This window comes from Giraffa tippelskirchi, chromosome X (genome assembly GCF_054371585.1).
Source record: "Giraffa tippelskirchi isolate mGirTip1 chromosome X, T2T-mGirTip1v1.2.pri, whole genome shotgun sequence".
In the NCBI taxonomy this organism is placed as follows: domain Eukaryota; kingdom Metazoa; phylum Chordata; class Mammalia; order Artiodactyla; family Giraffidae; genus Giraffa; species Giraffa tippelskirchi.
Window position 1 is genome coordinate 93,396,728 of NC_137289.1, and position 19,629 is coordinate 93,416,356.

Here is a 19,629-nt window from a genome sequence, read left to right on the forward strand (position 1 = left end):
TTCTTACTCCCCCCCACCTTACCCCAAAGCTTCAAATTCTGCCCTTCTTTCAAGACTGGCCTGATTTCTATCTCCTCCAGTAGGCAACTGGCCTCTGACCATTTGAACAAGTCAGGTCAGGGTTGCAAAGAACAAGTATGGATTTGAGAACCATCAGATCTGGATTTGACTTAAATTCTGCTATATATATTGCCTGTGTAGATCTCCATAAGCCGTATATGTCTTTAGTTTTATCCTCTGTAAAATGAGAATTATGCCTGCTTTTCAGTTATTTTGAGTACTCAGTGAAATAAAGTAAAATTTCTAGACTAGTGTTAACTCTTCTTAATCATGCAGAACCCTGAAGTGTTACTTTTCTTGTGTCTTATTTTTCTAAAATGGCACAAAATTCACTGCGGACAGACACCAAGACTTCTGCACCTGCTCCCTGTTAGCCTCAGGCAGCCAAATACTGCCTGATTGTAGATTTGAATACAACTGATTGTAGACTTAAACCATATCTACAAAACTCCTTCACATCTCCATCTTGATTAGTGTTTGAACGAATAGCTGGGAAGTATAACCTAGCCCTGTAACACTAATGGTGTTGGTTGGTGTTTCATTTTGTTTTTAAATTCCATCAGAACACTTTGTTCTTTGTGAAAATAAATCACAAGCCTGGACAAGCTTCCAAGAATAGAGAATACTGGTTGGATGGTTACAACTATTAATATGTATAGGGGGCTCTAGTACTCTAATGCCATATGAGCTGAGATGATGTAACAAAGTTTTAAGCTAGGCAGCTAGGCAACCCAACAACTCCAAAATGTCTTTAAGATCCTAGGCTGTATCTTCCTGCTCTGCCATCCTAAACATGTTAACTTTTTCATTATGCCAGTAACATGGCTTTCATACCTCTAAGTATGGTGACTGCTTTCTAGGTAGAAATAACGCAGAAGGGGAATGCCAAAAGGCCAGCTAAGTCTGTACTTTATCATTGGGAAAATAGTAACTTTCCCAGAAGTCTCACTCAATGGACTTCTACTTATATCTCATTTGCCAGAGCTCAATCAAATGGCCATCCTACCTTCTAGGAAGTATGCCCTATTCTTACTGGGCATATTGTCTCCCTGAAAAATTGAGGTTCTGACAGTAAGATCAAAAGATCAAAATAATGGCTATTCGGTAAGCAACTATCAGTATTTGCCACATCAAACTCATAATCTGTATAATTTAGAATATACCATAAACAAATGGGAGGGGGAAAGTTTAACAACATTTCCCCAAATAGCCCAAAAGTTTTTTCAGAGGGATAAAGAATGGAATGAGATCATTTGGGTAAAATCTCCCAGAGGAGTAAAAAAATTCCCAAGAAATTTCTGAAGAACTTCAGGAACAAAATTATTGCAGTTGTGATTCAAAGAAACAAACAAAAACATTAGAGATGTATCCCATCAGAGATGCATAATTTATGGATGGCCTTGACTAGAGCACAGAAGGCCTGGAACAGTTTTCATGGCCTTCTGTCTATCCCATAAGATCCTAGTGCTTATGTCTTCAGAAAGTCGGATACAGAGACTTCTGAGAACTCACTTAGATGGTGGTTTCCAAGAGGAACCACTCTTTCCTAAGCCACACATGGTGCAGTTTACTTCTAATATGGAAAATGATGGTTAGCCTCTAAAGTTGAGCATCCTCTGTAATCAGACAGATCATCCCTTTTGAAATTTCCAATCTAGAAAAATCCTATCTAAGGAGAGAAGACAAAGTTTGGGGGAAATTAATTTTTGTCTTAAATCCATATAGATTCTGGATTTATACATAAAAGTAAAGACAGTGATTGTACCATTCAAGATTCCACCAGAGAAACAGAATCAAGGAATTAGCTTAGGTGATTGGGGGCTGGCTAGGTAAGTCCAAAATCTGAAGTCTGTAGAGGGGGTTATCAGGATGGGCAAGCTGAAGCTCTGAGGCACAAGCTGATGCTGCTGTTTATGGGTAGGATTTCTTCACGGAAGCCCTAGCTCCTAAGGCCTTCAACTGCTTGAATTAGGTCCACCCAGATTATCTAGGATAATCTTCCTTACTGTAGACTTGAATCATATCTACAAATTGCCTTCACACCCCTATCTTGAATAGTGTTGAATGAATAGTTAGGAACTATAGCCTAGCCCTGTAACACTAATGGTGTTGGTTGGTGTTTATTTTGTGTTCAGATTCCATCAGAACACTTTGTTCTTTGTGATAATAAATCACAAACCTGGATGAGCTTCCAAGGAAAGAGAGAGCCAATATTATCAATCTGTGGCATCAGCATTAATACATATTTGGTCTATAAAGGTCATTAGCCATCAGGTAAAAGGAAACTTCATTGATTATAACTCACCCATTGGGTGTATGCTATTGCTTGACTCCACTAAATTGTTTTCAGCTTATTGGGCTTCCCTGATAGCTCAGTTGATAAAGAATCTGCCTGCAATGCAGGAGACCTGGGTTTGATCCCTGGGTTAGAAAGATCCCCTGGAGAAGGGAAGGCTACCCACTCCAGTATGTTGGCCTTGAGAATTCCATGGACTATCCATGAGGTCTCAAACAGTCGGACACGACTGAGCGACTTTCACTTTCTATTGGTAAGAAAACTAGTTCTCCAATTCAATTGCAGTTAACACCTAAAAAGGAAGAAAGTATTTCAAGGAATAGGTGTGTATTTCTTCATCTGTAAGTCATGCATCTATTTATTTGGCTGTGTTGCACAGCTTTTAGGATCTTAGTTTCCTGATCAGGGATTGAACCCAGGTCCCAGTAGTGAAAGCGCTGAGTCATAACCACTGCTGCTGCTGCTGCTAAGTCGCTTCAGTCGTGTCCGACTTTGTGCAACCCCATAGACAGCAGCCCACCAGGCTCCGCTGTTCCAGGCATTCTCCAGGCAAGAACACTGGAGTGGGTTGCCAGTTTCTTCTCCAATGCATGAAAGTGAAAAGTTAAAGTGAAGTCACTCAGTCGTGTCCGACTCTTCGAAACTCCATGGACTGCAGCCTACCAGGCTCCTCCGTCCATGGGATTTTCCAGGCAAGAGTACTGGAGTAGGTTGCCATTGCCTTCTCCTGCACTGCCAGGGAATTCCCATCATGCAACAAATGTTTAATGAATATTGGGCTAGATTAATTGACAATTTATACTCTCCCTTGAAATAAAAATGGTGGATGTTTTAAATAATGAAACCTATACGAAAGTAAAAAGCATTTTGTTTGAAGCGTATCTACTCTCTGTCAATAGTGTGGGAAAAGTTATTTTCTCTCTCAATCTCAGTCTGTGCACCTGTGAAGTGGGAATAATGATTGCTATCCAGAGGGTTCGGGGAAGGATTAGATGAGAAAATGTAAGTTGAAACACTTGAAACACAGTAGATTCTCCATACGTTGACTTTCTGTCTCCTTCCATGATAGCCTTCACAAGTGAAATCTTGTGAATTAAAAGTTCTCTCCAATGTTCTTTGCAGATTGTTTCTATTTGATAGCATTATTTTGGATATCAATATATAGCAAAGAATCAACCGAGGTTACCAGTGCTTGTGAATTTATCACACTGACTATACTCTTTCACTGTAGTTTCTTTTGTATTTACTTATGTGCATGTTTACATGTTATTGTTTCAACCACGAGTGCAGATAAAATTCTCCATGTGTTTATAATTGCTTTTTTGTTTGAAAAATCAACAATTTTTCAAATTTTATCTGAAAATGTTCCTGTGAGTCATAGTTGCGAAGTTCTGAACAAAGGTTAGGTGTCATCAGATTTCACAAGTCTGAAATAATTTTTGGCTGAGGAAAGGGAGCATATCTTAAATTCTTTTCCTTATCAGTCTTTCTCATGTGGCCTGGCAGATGCACAGGTTGTTTTGTCTTATTATCAATTGTTAATTGTGGCTCAGCTGGTAAAGAATCCACCTGCAATGCAGGAGACCTGGGTTCGACTCCCGGGGTTGGGAAGATCCCCGGGGGAAGGGAAAGGCTACCCACTCTAATATTCTGACCTGGAGAATTCTATGGACTATACAGTCCATGGGGTCACAAAGGGTCAGATACGACTGGGGGACTTTCACTTTCACACAAATAATACCATTTTTTTTTTCCCTGAGAAAAATGGAAATAAATCTAAAATCCTCTTTGATTCCTACTCCCCATTGATAACTACCATCATCAATTTGGTCTGTATTCTTCTAGACCATTTGTCTATGGATTTACACATATATTACAGTACACAGACAGATGAAATTATATGGAAAGCAGCTGTTTTACTTGTCTAAGGAAAATGGGGCCTATTATTGATTTTTATCATATAAAATTGGTGTGATGGGTAAGAGAGACTGGAAAGAAAAGAGGAGGATAGAAGGTCTTGCCAAGAGTGATAATTTAGTTCGCTGTATTTCTTTGGCCTTTTCACTTTCAGTCCCCCGAGCCCATTTCTGGCAAGCTACACACCATCATAATGTCTACACGATAGCATAGGCAGTATAAAGATCTTGCATCCAGTTTCATCAAGGAGTGGCTCAACAAAGACAGATACACAGTCCCCTAGGCCTTCTGAAAGTCTCTCTCCACTGAAGTCCAAGCATTAGTACTTCTAATTTACAAATTTAAAAAAAAAAAGAAAGAAAAAGAAAAATAGTGCAAGCTGAAGTCATCATGATGGCAAATTCTTTCTGTTTTCCAAGTGAAACAAAAATCTCTTTTTTAACCATTTCATTAATTTCTTTTAAATGATGAGGTAACTTCATGTTCCAGACAAGATGGCATAGGCTCATTTCTCCTCACTCCTCCCTGCTAAGTACAACTAAAATCCCTCAAAATAATATAAAAGTCCATCATAAAGAGAATCTGGTGCTGGAAAGAGGAATGTGGGCTGGCTAGATACCACAGGACTTGAGGAAACATAGAGGTGAGGTCCCTGGTTTTTCAATAGTCCAGATTGGGTGCCTGCAACCTAGAATCTCCAATCAGAGCAGACCGAAGCAAAGAAAAACAAAGAAAGTCAAAGAAAAATCTGTTCTTTCTGGCCAAAGTACCTGGAAAGGAGAGAAACCCAGTCCAGCAGGAGAGAAACCTTTTTGACAGCAACTGAGGACCGGCACTAGACTTCGGTCCTCCATTCTGTAGCTGTAGTCAGCTAGGGAAAACACTTTCCTATGCTTTCTTCTTCCTCAAAGAGCACAAACCGTGTGAGTGGGAGTCCCAGTAGCACCAAATAGTCTGGGACGCCCTCCCTACCCCCACTCCACCCCTCATGGAGAGCAAGCTGGAGCCACAGTGGCACGGGTGGGAGTAGGCGGGAGGGGAAGGTGGGGGTGGGGATGGTTCTGTGCTCTGCCAGCAAGAAATCCACACCACTGTGGCCCACCCTGCAACACCAGGTAGCCAGGGTTATCACTTTCAGCCCCAGCAAGCCTGGCATCTCCCAACCCCCTCCCCTAAACCTGGTGACTTGGGACAGCCAGGGAGGCACAGGATCTCCTGACCCCCATCAAGTGGCAGGTGGTGGGGAGTCACTTTCCTCTCCCACCAAGGTGTTGGCTGAGAGCACACAGGGGAGTTTGGATCTCTGTCACTCCTCTCCCACAAAGCATAAAGAGAGGATCCAGAGAGCCCCTCCTCCTGCCTGCTGTGTCAGTGGAGACCAAGTGAGAGGTCTAGACTTTTACCCTTGTCTGCCAGTGGCAACTATTGCCCTCATTCTCTCAATAAGAAAGTGAAGAGAGGATCTCAAAGAGGAGGGAGCTGGGGAGGGATTCTTTAAATCTGTATAGGAAGTCCTGGAAAGACACCTGACTGACCACAAGGAAAAACCAACTAAATCAACATGTCTGAAGGTCTGAGAACTGAACTACAGTGTGGAATACCTCTTCACTTGTCAAGGTGGTTTCAAATAGTACACAAAGCAGACAGGGATAGCACTGCAAAGGTTCTGAAAACAAAATTGTCATTGGAACCACAGCCCACAAAAGAAGGCTAGCACCTGTGCACTAAACCTAAATAGGATTACTGCCTGCTAAAATAGAAGATTTAAGTAGTATCCAGAGTCTCCTAATGTGCAAAATGTCCAAGAGACAATGGAAAAACACTCATCATACCAGGGTCTAGTAAAATCACACCTTGACTGGGAAAAAAGAATTAACGATACACCATTGAGATGAATCAGAGGTTATATTTATCTTGAATGAACTTTAGAGCAGCTGTCATAAAAAATGCTTCAGTGAGCAATTACAAATTCTCTTGAAATAAATGGAGAGGGAATTCCCTGGCAGTCCAGTGGTTAGGACTCCCTGCTCCCACTACCAAGGGCCTGGTTTCAATCCCTGGTCAGGGAACTAAGATTCCCACAAGCCATGTGGTGCAGCCAAAAAAAGACAAAGAAAAGAGACAAATGGAGAAATACATAAAATTTCACCAAAGAGATAGAAGTTTCAAAAAGAGAACCAAACAAAGTATAGAAGGAAAAAATACAATAATCAAAATAAAAACTCATTGGAGGGGCTCAATAGTAGCATGAAGATGACAGAATAGAATCAGTGATTCAGGACAGAACAATAATATTTCTCCAATCTGAATAAAAGAGAGAAAAGATGAGGGGTAAAACCTCCCCTGTTGTTGGACAGTAACAACAAAAGTGCTAATATTCATAAAACTGAGGTCATTGAAAGAGAGGTGAAAATGAATTCAAAGAAATAATGGCTGAAAATGTCCCAAATTTGGTGAAAGACATAAATTTACAAATTCAAGAAGCTCAGTGAAACCCAGATAGGAAAACTAAAAAATATCCACACTAAGACACATCATAAATAACTTCTGAAAACTAAAGATAAAGAAAAAAAATCTTGAAAGAAGCTAAAGAGAAAAAAAAATGCACTCTCTGCAGAATAACACTGATTTAGATGATGGCGAATTTCTCATCAAAAATTACGAAGGCTAGAAGGAAGTGACACATTTTTTAAATGATGGGAGAAAAGAATAGTCATATGTGGGAATTCTCTGGTAGTTCGGTGGTTAAGACTCCATGCTTTAACTGTTGAGGGAATGGGTTCAATTCCTTGTTGGGGAACTAAGATTCACAAGCCATACAGTACAGCAGAAAAAAAAAAAAAAATCAAACCTGAATTCCACGATCAGCAAAATATCCTTCAGGAATAAAGGGGAAATAAAGACATTCCTAGATAAGAGAAAACTTTTAACATTTTTTATTAACAGACTTACTATTAATGAATGGTAAAGGGAAACTCTCCAAACAGGATGGAAATGATAACAGAAGGAAGCTCAGAACTTTAGAAAGGAAGGGAAACAAGAAACCATCACAATATTGTAAAGTAATTATCCTCCAATTAAAAAAAATAAAAAAAATAAATGAAGGGTAACAATTAAATGTGTCAAATAAGGATAAATATAGTAGATTATCCTTCTCCTCATGAATTTTTTCAATCATGATGGATTGTTGAAACAAAATTATAACACCATCTGATGTTGGGTTTCGTGTATATAGAGAAATAGATAAGAAAACTGTATTTAAAAAGTGGGAGGGTAAAGGGACATAAATGAAAATAAGATTTCTACACTTTACTAGGATTGGTAAAATTATGGTCATAGAACACTATGATATTACATATATATTTTTTAATACCTAGAGCAAACATTAAGAAAACTATACAAGGAATTCCCTGGTGGTCCAGTGGTTAGGCCTCTGTGCTTCCACAGCTGGGGGCCTGGGTTCAATCCCTAGTCCAGGAACTAAGATCCTTCATGCCATAAAGCAGGGCAAAAAACAACTATATAAAAGGATATACTCAAAAAAACAATGTAAGTCAAAATGGAATTCTAAAAAATATTCAAGTAACCAACATTTAGGCAAGAAAAGGAAAACAGAGGAATGAGAAATTGAGGGTAAAACAGAAAGCAAATAAAAAAACATTAGACTTTAGCCCTAAGGTATCAATGACTATGTTAAAGGTAAATAGTATAAATACATGAATTAAAATATCTCTGTATTTTAATGGCATTTAACAGAATGGCTTTTAAAAATACCCTACTATATGTTGTCTACAAGAAACTCACTTCAAATATAATATGGGTAAGTAGAAAGTAAAATGATAGAAAAGGATATACTATTCAAACATTAATTTATAAAACTAGGAGGGGCTATATTAATATAAGATAAAGTAGACTGCAGAGCAAACAAAATTACAGGGACAAAGAGGTATATTACATAGTGATAAAAGAGTCAATTCACCAGGAAGACATAGCAATCCTAAATGTGTATGCACCAAACAACAGGGCTTCAAAACACATGAAGTAAACTCTAATAGAACTGGAAGGAGAAACAGACAAATCTATAACTATAGGTGGAAACTTCAATACCCATTCTCAGCAATAGAACTACTAGACATAAAATCAGCAAGATTATACAGCTCAACAACATCATAAAACAACAGGACCTAATTTATAGGACACTCCACCCAAAAACATCATAATTCACATTCTTTTCAAATACCATTCACCAAGATAGCTCATATTCTGAGTCATAAAACAAACTTCAACAAAATGTAAAAGAACTGATATCATACAGAGTATGTTCTCAGGCCATAATGGAATCAAATTAGAAATCAATAACAAACTCAACAGGAAAATCCCCAAAAACTAGGAAACTAAATAACACATTTTTCATTAATCCATAGGTCGAAAGGAAATCTCGAGGGAAATTTTAAAAAAATATACTGAACTGAATAAAACTGAAAATACAACACATCAAAATTTGTGGAATGTAGCTAAAATAGTGCTGGCATGGGAATTTAGAACTAAATGCTTACATTAGAAAAGAGGAAAGGTCTCAAATCAATCATGTAAGCTCCCATTGCAGACTAGAAAAAGAAGGACAAAAGAAAATGAACCCAAAGTGAGCAAGCAGAAGGAAGGAAATAACAAAGATAAGAACAGAAATCAATAAAATTTGAAAACAGGAAAACAATAGAGAAAATCAATTAAACAAAAATCTGTTTCTCTGAAAAGGTCAATAAAATTTATAAACCTATAGAATGGATTGACTAGGATAAAAAGAGAGAAGACATAAATCACTAATATCACAAATGAGCCAGAGAAATCTTTCCACAGATCCTGCAGCCAATTGAAAGGAAAATGAAGTTCTCAACCCAGTACCCAAAGTCTTTGGAAGAAAGATGCTATGGAAATGTTTGCCTGTAGCAAACATATAGTCAATCCGTGACCAAAATATTCATTTAAAAATGTCACTATTTGCTTTTTTCGCTCTCTCTTTTTTTTTTTTTTGGCCACATTGTGTGGTTTGTGAGATCTCAGTTCCCCAACCAGGGATTGAACCCAGGCCACAGCAGTGAAAGCCCAGAATCCTAACCACTAGGCCACCAGAGAACACTCCCAAAATGTCACTATTTGGAAAAGAAACTTGCAAATTATTGTATTTCTTTGACATTAGGAACATCCCCCCCCCAAAAAAAAAAGAGCTACCATATAATCCAGCAATTCCACTTCTGGGAATATATCCAAAGGAATGGAAATCAGGATCTTGTGAGATATCTGCACTCCCATGTTCAAGGCAGCAATATTCACAAGAGCCAAAGTATGGAGGCAACCTAAGTGTGTGTCAACAGATCAAGTAATGGATCAAGTAAATATGACATATATATATATATATATATATATATATATATATATATATACACAACATATATTCAAGGATGTCATTCAGTCTTAAAAAAAGAGAAAGAAATCCTACTATTTGTGACAACATTGATTAATCTGGAGGGCATTATGTTAAGTGAAATAAGTCAGAGAAAGACAAATACTGAATGGTATCACTTACATGTGAAATTAAAAAAAAAAGTTAAACTGATAGAAACAGAGAATAGAATAGTGGTTGCCAGGGACTGATGGGGTAGGAAAAACCGAGATGTTGGTTTAATGGTACAAACTTCCAGGGAATTCTTGGGTGGTCCAGTGGTTAAGACTCCGTGGTTCCACAACAGGGGGCACAGGTTTGATCCTTGGTCTGGGAACTAAGATCCCACATGCCACGTGGGCAAAAAAAAAAAAAAAAAAATACAGACTTTCAGCTATAAAATGAAGAAGGTCTGAGAATCTAATGTATAATATTGTGAGTATAATTGATAATACTATATTGTATAATTGAAATTGCTAAGAAAGTAGAACTTAAATGTTCTCACCAAAGAAAAAGAAAGGGAGAGCAAATATGTGAAATGATGAATGTGTTTTCTTTTTTTAACAAAAGGAATACTATGGGGAATTCCCTGGTATTCCAGTAACTAGGACTCTGAACTTCGACTGCAGGGTGACATGGGTTCAATCCCTGGTCAGGAAACTAAGATCCTGAATACCATGTGGTGTAAAAACAAATAAATATTTTTTTTAAAAAAGGAATACTATGAAAAACCCTATGTGTATAAATTCAAAAACTTAGATAAAATGGACTGATTCCTTGAAAAATACAAACTATCACAACTCAGAAAATATGAAATTTATAATCTGAATGGTCCAATAACTATTAAAGAAATTAGATTTGTAATTTAAAAGGTCTTGGGAAGAAAAGTTCCAGGTCCACATGGTTTCACTGGAAAATTCTACCAAACATTTAAAGAATTAACACCAATTTTCCACAGTCTTTTCCAGAATATCAAAGAGAAGGGAGCATTTCTGTGTAAGTGGTTTCCAAGACCATCCCTGTGCTCATGCGCAATGATTCACTAGGACCTCAGCATACAATCAGACTCAAGGCTATTATTTATTACAGTGAAAGAGAACAGAGCAGAATCTTCAAAGGAAAAAGGCACATGGGCAAAATCCAGAGAAAACCAGGTACAAGGTTCTAAGAGTCCTCTCCCAGTGGAGTCACACAGGATGTACTTACGTCCTCCAGCAGAGTTGTGACAGCACATATGAAATGCTGTCTATCAGGGAAGCTCATTAGAAACTTAGTTCCTAGGGCATTTATTGAGAGTTGATCATATAGGCACTTGCTGCTTAGCACTTACCAAAATTCCATACTCCCAGAAGGAAAGCAGATGATCAACATAAACCATATTGTTTGTACAGTTTAGGCAGAGTGGGATACTCTTATCAGTCCTTGGAATGGGAGGAACTCACCCTAAATCCAAGTTTCCAGATGCCATCAAAGGACCAACCTTGCAAACAAGCCTTTCAAAGGGTAACACTCAGCCTGCTATATTAACTCTTCCGCACAGCCTGGAAATCAGGAGACTTGAATTTTAGTCCCAGCATAAATCACATTTGTACAAACAGTTTAGGCATAGTGAGTCAATCTTATCAGTTCTGGGGATGGTGGAAATCCTCCTGAAATCCCAGTTCCCAGAGGCCCACCAAGGGCCTGCTATGTTAACTCTTTTCTGCACAACTTCTCAACTTATATTATGAGGCCAGTATTCACCTAATACAAAAACCAGACAAACACACTATGAAAAAATTCTCAAAACTTCTTTTAGGGACTTTGACACAGAAATCTGCAACAAATTATTAGTGATATAGAATCCAGAAAGGTATAAAAACAATTATACCATCATCAAGTAGGGTTTATTCCAGTTACGCAAGATCAGTTCAAAAATCAATATTCAATCAATGTAAACTACAATATCCACAGGCTATAGAAGAAAAATCATATGTTCATATCAAGTAATGTAGAAAAAGCATCTGACAAAATTCACCATTCATCCATGATAAAAACTCTCAGCAAATTAGGAATAGAAGAGTACCTGCTCAACTTGACAAAAAAAAAAATCTACAAAAACAAACACACTGCAACTAACAGTTTTCTTAATGGTGAAAGATGGAATGTTTCCCCCTAATATAGGGAACAAGGAAAGGATGTCTGCTCAGGCCACTCTGAAAGTTCTCATCTGCACAATAAGGCAAGAAAAGGAAATAAAAGGCATACTGATTGGAAAAGAAGAAATAAAACTGTCCATACTCATGGACAACATGATTGTGTATGGAGAAAATCCCAAAGAATCTACCCAAAAAACTGCTAAGACTAATAACTGGATTCAACAAAGTCAAAGGCTTTCCTCAGCTGCCGCTAAGGTACATGGTCCTTCCAAGGAAGCTAAAGCCCGTTGGGGTGAGACCCTCACTTCATTCGGGCGACTAGCAGCGTGCCCGGCAGCCCCCCCCCCCCGGCACCCGCCTGCACCATAGGCACCTTCTCGGAGCTGGCCTGCATCTACTCGGCCCTCATCCTGCAGGACATAGAGTGTAAGATCAATGCCCTCATTAAAGCAGCCAGTGTAAATGTTGAACCTTTCTGACCAGGCTTGTTTGCAAAGGCTTGGCCAAGGTCAACATCAGGAGCCTCATCTGCAACGTGAGGGCTGGAGGACCTGCCCCAGCAGCTGGTGCTGATTCCGCAGGAGGTCCTGTCCCCTCCACCAGTGCTGCCTCAGCTAAGAAGAAGAAAGTAAAAGCAAGGAAAGAAGTATCTGAAGAGTCTAATGATGACATGGGCTTTGGTCTTTTTGACTAAACCTTTTAAGTAACACATCGAATAAAAAGCTGAGCTCTTTGCTGCAAAAAAAAAAGTCAAAGAATACAAGACCAACACCCCAAATTAACTGCATTTCTATATATTAATAATGAATAAAGAAGCTGAAATGCTAAACACAATATTATTTACAGTCACTCCTAAGAAAAGGAAATACAGTATACACTTAACAAAACATGTACATGATCTGCATGCTGAAAATTCCGCAATGCGATGAAAGAAATCAAAGAATATCTAAATAAATGAAGAGATATATATTGAGTTTATGGGTTAGAAGACTCGGTATAGTATAGATTTCAATTTGCTCCAAATTGATCTATAATTTCAACACAATTCCTATCAAAATCCCAACAAGGTTCTTGTAGATAGAGACAGGCTCATTCCAAAATTTATATAAAAAGGCAAAAACCTTGAATGGTTAAAACAATTTTGAAGAAGAATAAAGAAATACATACCTACAGTAATCAAGACTGTTTGGTGTTGTACAGCAGAAACCAATTCAACATTGTAAAGCGATTATCTTCCAATTAAAAATAAATTTGAAGAAAGACTGGTAGTCACAGAGGGATAGACAGGTATAACAGTAAAACAGAATGGCGAACCTAGAAATAGCCCCCAAACAGCCCAATACAATATGCCCAACTGATTTTGACACAGGTGCAAAAGCAATTCAGTGGAGGAAAAAATAGTTGTTTTAACAAATTGTGTATCAGCCATCAGACATTCATAAGCACAAATATGAACCTCGACCTCAAGTTCACGTTTTATACAAAAATTAATTCAAATGAATCATGGCCTTATATGTATAATATAAAACTATAATACTTTTACAAGGAAATACAAGAAAAAATTTTGTGGGACCTAGGGCTAGGTGAAATTTTTCTCAGACATGACACCAATTCATGATACATAAATGCAAACATTGATAAGTTGGACTTCATCAAAATTAAAATTTTTTGACCTTCAAAATCTCTTAAGAGGATGAAAAGACCAGTTACAGACTGGGAAAAATATTTGCAGATCACTTATCTGATAGAGAACTTGTATATAGAATATATAAAGAATTCTCAAAATGTAATGGGCAGGGCTTCCCTGATAGCTCAGTAGTGAAGAATTCGCTTGCCAATGCAGGAAACATGGGTTTGATCTCTGGTCCAGGAAGATCCCACATGCCAGGGAGCAACTAAGCCCCTGTGCCACAACTATTGAGCCTGTGCTCTAGAGCCTAGGAGCCACAACTATTGAGCCCACGTGCCACAACTCCTGAAGTCTGCGTGCCCTGGAGCCCGTGTTCCACAACAAGAGAAGTCACCGCAGTGAGAAGCCCCTGATTGCCACAACTAGAGAAAAGACTGCATAGCAACAAAGACCCAGCAGAGCCAAAAATTAAAAAAAAAAAAAATTAATGTTGTGGTCAAAATACACGAGCAGACATTTCACCAAAGAGGATATACAAATGGCAAATAAGCATATAAAAAGATGTTTAACAACATCAGCTATTGGGGAAATGCAATTTAAAACAAAGAGGTATCACGACACATCTATTATAATGATGAAAATAAAAACATAGTCACAATACCAATTGCAGGCAAAGATGTAGAGAAACTGAATCTCTACATTGCTGGTGGGAATGTAAAATGGTATAGACAGTCTGGAAATTTTTGGCAGTTTCTTATAACACTAAACATACACATACCATCCAACCCAGCAATTGCACTCCTGGGCATTTGTCACAGAGAAGTTAATGTTTACACAAGAACCTCTACATGAATATTCATCGAAGTTTTATTCTTATACACCAAAATTGAAAACAACCCTAATACCCATCCACGGGTGAATAGTTAAACTGTAGTACATCCATAGCAATACTACCACTCAGCAATAAAAAGGAATGATCTGTTGATATGTGCAACTACTTGGATGAATAACAAGGAAAAGATGCTGAGTGAAGAAAAGCCAGTTTCAAAATGTATGATTCCATTCACATGTGATAAAATTGCACAGTTCTATACACACAGACACAGAAATGAGTGCATTTAAAACTGGTGAAATCTGAATAAGGACAGTGGCTTGTACCAATGTCAATATCTTGGTTATGTAAGATATTACCGTTGGGGAAAATTGAGTGAAGAGTACTTGAGACTGTTCTGTAATACTTTTTTGTTTTTTACAGACCCTGTGAATCTATAATTATTTCAAAATAAGTTAAGTATAATATTGAGGTAGGGCTTCCTTGGTAGCTCAGCTGGTAAAGAATCTGCCAACAATGTAGGAGACCTGGGTCCGATCAGTGAGTTGGGAAGATTCCGGGAGGAGGGCATGGCAAACCACTCCAGTATTCTTGCCTGGAGAATCCCTATGGACAGAGGAGCTTGGTGTGCTACAGTTCATGGGGTCGCAAAAAGTCGGACACGACTGAGTGACTAAGCATAGCACAGTCCAGCAATATTGAGGTAAATAAAAGGAGGATAATAAATAAATGAGGTAAGTCTGAAGGACCAAGAATATTTTAGAATTCACATATTTGCACATTACGGAATAGAACTACATCTTTAATATTGAAAACAGACAAAATACAAAAAGAGCCCACATTTTTGTTTAGCCTAGAAATGTGAATGAAAATGACAATTATGAGTCCACGGTAAAGAGTTTGCTGCTTAAACATCTGTATGAGTCAGTTTTCCACCAGAGATAGACACACAAAGATGCACACACACTCACACTTTTATTCATTCATTGATTAGAAGACATTGGCTTACAAATGTGGGGCAGGCTAAGCAAATCCAAAATCTATAGGGCACGCAATCAGAAAGGAATGACCAGGCCCATCAGATTATCCAGGATAATCTCCCTCACTTTATGTCAACTGATCAGGAGCTTTAATTACACAAAAATACCTTCACAGCAACACCTTGGTTAGTGTTTGACTGAATAACTGGGGGCTGTACCCTAACCAAGTTGACTCATCAAAAAGCCACACCTCATAAACCACTTGTGCCTGCAACTGAATAAATTTATTCTGTGAATAGCCACTTCGGCTTGAATATTATTATAGGTGTAAGTCAAGCGCAAATGGCTTAAATCAATAGTGACCGACGAGTTGCATACAGGAGGGTCCACTTATAGAACTTCAGAGTTGAAAGGGGCCATGAAAAGGTTAGGTAGTATTTCCACACAACCCAGGCACCTCCCCGTCGTCGGCGTCTCCGGCCCTCAGAAGTGCTGAGGCGCCTCCAGGCTGCAGCGCACCCAGCAGGAGCTGAGAGGAACCCACCTGGAGCCCCGCGCGGCGCGTGCGGGAGCCCTAAGTGGGCGGAGCCTCGAGGCGCGCGGCGGTGGCAAACTGTGCCCGGCCCGCCAGAAGAGCGCGCGGCGGTCGAGGCGGTCGGACATCACGGAGCCAGAGACGGGTAAGGCGAGCGCGGCCGGCGGTTGGCTGCGGGTGGGGGGGGGCGGTTGGAGTGGAACGCGGAGGTTGGGGAGACGGTGGAGAAGGAAGGAAGGGGAAGAGGCGGAGCGTGGGAGCGCACAGTGTCAGGAATACAATAGTGTTCCGCGCCGCTTCAGCCGCTGCCGCCGCCGCCTCCTTCGCTGCCGCCGCCGCCCAACCGCCTGCCCAGCGCTGAGGCCTGACGGGCCGGGCGGGCGGGCGAGGGCCGAGGGCGGGAGCTGAGGCGCGGGGGCCGGCCCCGGCGGATCCGGCGGCGGGGCGGAGGGCGGGGGGTAAGGGAGGAGATTAGGGGGCAGGTGCGAGGGAGGGGAGAGAAGAAAGCGAGCGGTTCAGGGGGCGGTTACCACCTCTACCGGACTCGCCCGGCACGTTGCCGGGCCCTAGTGTGGAGCCGGGAAGGAGCAGCGGTCGCGCTGCGCCAAGGTAGGCGCCGCTGACGCTGGACGCTGGGTGAGCGGGTTTGGGGGGCGTCGCGCCGGGTGGGTAGCGGGAGTGGCGGCCTCAGGGAGTGGAAACGGGCGCCACGGAGCGCAACGTCCCAGCCCAACCTCGCCGCGCTCCTGGTCGGTCCGTCTCCACACGGCGGTGGCCTCCAGCGTCCCCAGAGCCTTGGGGCCGAGAGCGTGTGTGGGCTGAGGTAAAGTGCCTGGTGGCTCCACGGCCGGCTCCGGGCAGCTCTGGGTGGCCGGCCCGTGGGCGTGGGTGGTGGGGGCGGCCGGCCGTGTTCGGCTGCGGCTACACTCGGGCAGAAATTGAGCGCCATAACTGTTGCGGCCGTTTCCTCCGGTGCCCCCTCCTGGCGCCCCCTCCCTCCCGGTTCACTGCCTGCTCTCGGGGCTCCCGGGGTCCGACCCGCGGCGGGAGGACCCGCTTAGCGGGCCGCCTGGGGCCGGATGCTCCGGGGAGCGGGGGCGTACCCTGACTGTTTCGCTGTTGAGGGGCGGGAAGAACCGAGTCCCAGAGACTGGGGGCCGGGCTGTGCGGGCGGCGGCGTGGTCCCGCCGTTGGTGAGCCCCGGCGTCCCGCGGGCTGACGAACTTTCCCTCCCTCTCGCGTTATTGTTCCAGAGCTGCGGGTCCCGGGCCGCCGCGACCGACGAGTGCCAGGCGGTCCGGGGGGCGGGGGTGGGAAAAAAAGAGAGGGCTTTCCGAATCTTATGGGAAAATTTTCCCACCGCTGGGCACGGCAAAGTTAACTTTTCTCCAGCGATTGAGTTGGTTTTATTCCCCACGCCGTGGGGATATCAATTAAAAAAAAAAAGCCTGCTTCCAATCTTTTCCTCACGCTTTTCGGAGCTACTGCTTTGGTGAAGTCCGGCTTTAAACTGCACGCGGTAACCAACCTGCGTTTATTATTTGTGAGGGGGGAAAGCGGGGGAGGGACCTCGAGTGTGGCACCATAATGGTGATATGTGAAGGCATGTTTAAAAGTTGGTATCATTGTGTAGCCCTGGGACATATGCAGCTCCTAAGCATTTGGCAAGAAACTTGTTTGGCCGCTCTTCTGACTTTCTGAGATGCAAGGAAATCCATGCTCTCAGATGTTTGTGGGGTTGTTTTTGATGTGAGATCCGTTGATCTGTGAAGCTGAGGATAAGATCCCCGTGTCCGCCCCCCCCCCCGCCGCCCGCCCCCCCCCCCCGCCGCGCGCGCCTGACTGTGTAAGAAATCAAAACCGTGTTGATGGTGATTCCAGTGGCCTGGAGGGGAAGGCGACCTCATTCTCTGATAAAGATAACTGTCTGCTTCTCTCTAAACTGGCAAAGTAATGGAAAATAATTTAGGTAAAGACTGGTTGCACAACATCTTGGCTTAGTTTAAGCAACCCAGAATCCACTTTCCCAGAGTAGTTCTCTTAAATACCTTCCCTGCAGCCATTTCTTGTCAGCCTTGGGGGTGAAGGAGTGAAAGGAGTCGGCCTGAACAAAGCATTGTATTTTTATTTAATACTTTCATAACATCTGTAAACAATGGGAATGTGGATCCTAGGCCTCCGTACCCCTTCAATAGTGTAGTTCTCATGCTTTTATAGCATCATGTGGATAAGTGAAAATAGATGTAGTTTTTTTTTTTTTTTTTCCCCTCTTCTGTTTAGCCTAGGAGTAAGGATTCCACCTGCTAAAGCAGGAGACTTGGGTTTGCTCCCTGCATCGGGAAGATCCCCTGGAGGAGGGCATGGCAACCCACTCCAGTATTCTTGCCTGGAGAATCCCATGGACAAGAGGAGCCTGGCGGTCTACAGTCCATAGGGTCGCAAAGAGTCTGACTTGACTTAGAAGGCAGGCATTCTGTCTACCTTTATAACATGTCATTTTCTTTTTCATCTAAAGTGAGCTCTAAATTTAAATACTTGAACTGTGAGAGGGTAAAAACTCTCTCCAAGGGTGAAAGAATTACATGAGATCTTCTCAATGTTAGCTACCATCACTGACACTTTTTCTTCAACTGTGCTCTTCTCTAGTTTTGTTTGCTAGAGAAGTGCTTGTAATCTAGTCTTGGTGCCTTGACAAAGTTTCTTGCATTCTTCGTCCAGTTATTTCTGAAATATTCAGGGGTTCTGGTCTGGTTCTAGAACCTACACTTTCGTTCTCCCACTTTTCTGAGTTGTGTTGCTGTGAGTTGATGAATCTTATTCACAGGTAGGGGAGAGTGAAGAAGGGCCTCCCGATCCTTCCTGAAGTGTTTGTGATCAGCTGGCCACCAGGAGTGACTTGGAAGCAGCCTGAGGGGCACCTGTGACCCACCTTCTGGCCTGTAGATAAGGTTCCCAGGAGCAGGACAGATGATGGTGCATGGCTCTCATAGTTGAGTTGTATGGGTTAGCGAAAGTTAAACTATTTAAGAACAAAGGATGTTGAAGGCTGTAGGTTGAATATGATCTCCTTTGGTAATGCTTGTCTTTTTCCTCCTTAGTGTTCCACCAACTCTAACAACCCATTTCTCCCCTAAGCTACACAAAGCCATTTCTTATTTCTGCATACTACTTTGAGGTATGGTTGGAACTAAGCAAGTATTTGGGGGGAGGCAAGAGGCAGAAGGCATTGGGTGTTTTTGAAGACATGGCATTACAGAGGGCTCTAATAAGCCTTGATCAGGGATACAGAGGATGAACATTGTGTAGGACATAATGCATCTACCTCCTCATACAGCTTACACAAAACAGGAACTGAGGAAGGTAGAGATCATATGCTGGTTTACATTAAGAAAATCTCATCAGGGGATGACTTACTATGACCTTTATTTATCTCACCTTATAGGTGAGGGTTGAGTGTTGGGTGACACCCATGTGTCTGAAATGGTTAATATGGGGATACTTGAATGTTTTACAAATTTCTACCTGTTGTCCCACTTACAGAGGCTAGGAAAGCTGAAGCATTCTGGTTTGGGGAGTGGGGAAAGTCTAGGACGAGTAGGTAGAAGTGATGAATGAATAAAAGGATGCTAGCAAGTGGTCATTACAGACCAAGTAACTTCTGCTTTGAGTTTTCTGTTTTCTGGAATCTTTGTGACTCCCCCAGGGTTATTTTTTCTTCCTCCCTGTAGGTCTCTCCATAGACAATAGCAGCAAAGCTCTTACCATCAGATCTGTCTCTGTGCTTCTCTTGTGTGGGTGGAA

General features: G+C 41.6%; 1 protein-coding gene and 1 pseudogene across 4 annotated transcripts in view; both read left to right on the forward strand.

The window, feature by feature from the left end:
- Positions 1–11,842: 11,842 nt before the first annotated feature.
- LOC145535693 (large ribosomal subunit protein P1 pseudogene) lies at positions 11,843–12,545 on the forward strand (annotated as a pseudogene).
- Positions 12,546–15,922: 3,377 nt separating this feature from the next.
- The window catches only part of JADE3 (jade family PHD finger 3), a 148,270-nt gene continuing 144,563 nt past the window's right edge, over positions 15,923–19,629 (forward strand). For 2 of the 4 annotated variants that reach the window (XM_081567097.1, XM_081567094.1), the window contains exon 1: positions 15,923–15,973. The gene's annotated coding sequence lies outside the window, so the exon portion shown is untranslated. Of the gene's footprint in view, positions 15,974–16,325; positions 16,465–19,629 lie in introns of those variants that run through there. The other 2 variants (XM_081567096.1, XM_081567095.1) reach the window with 2 other exon arrangements.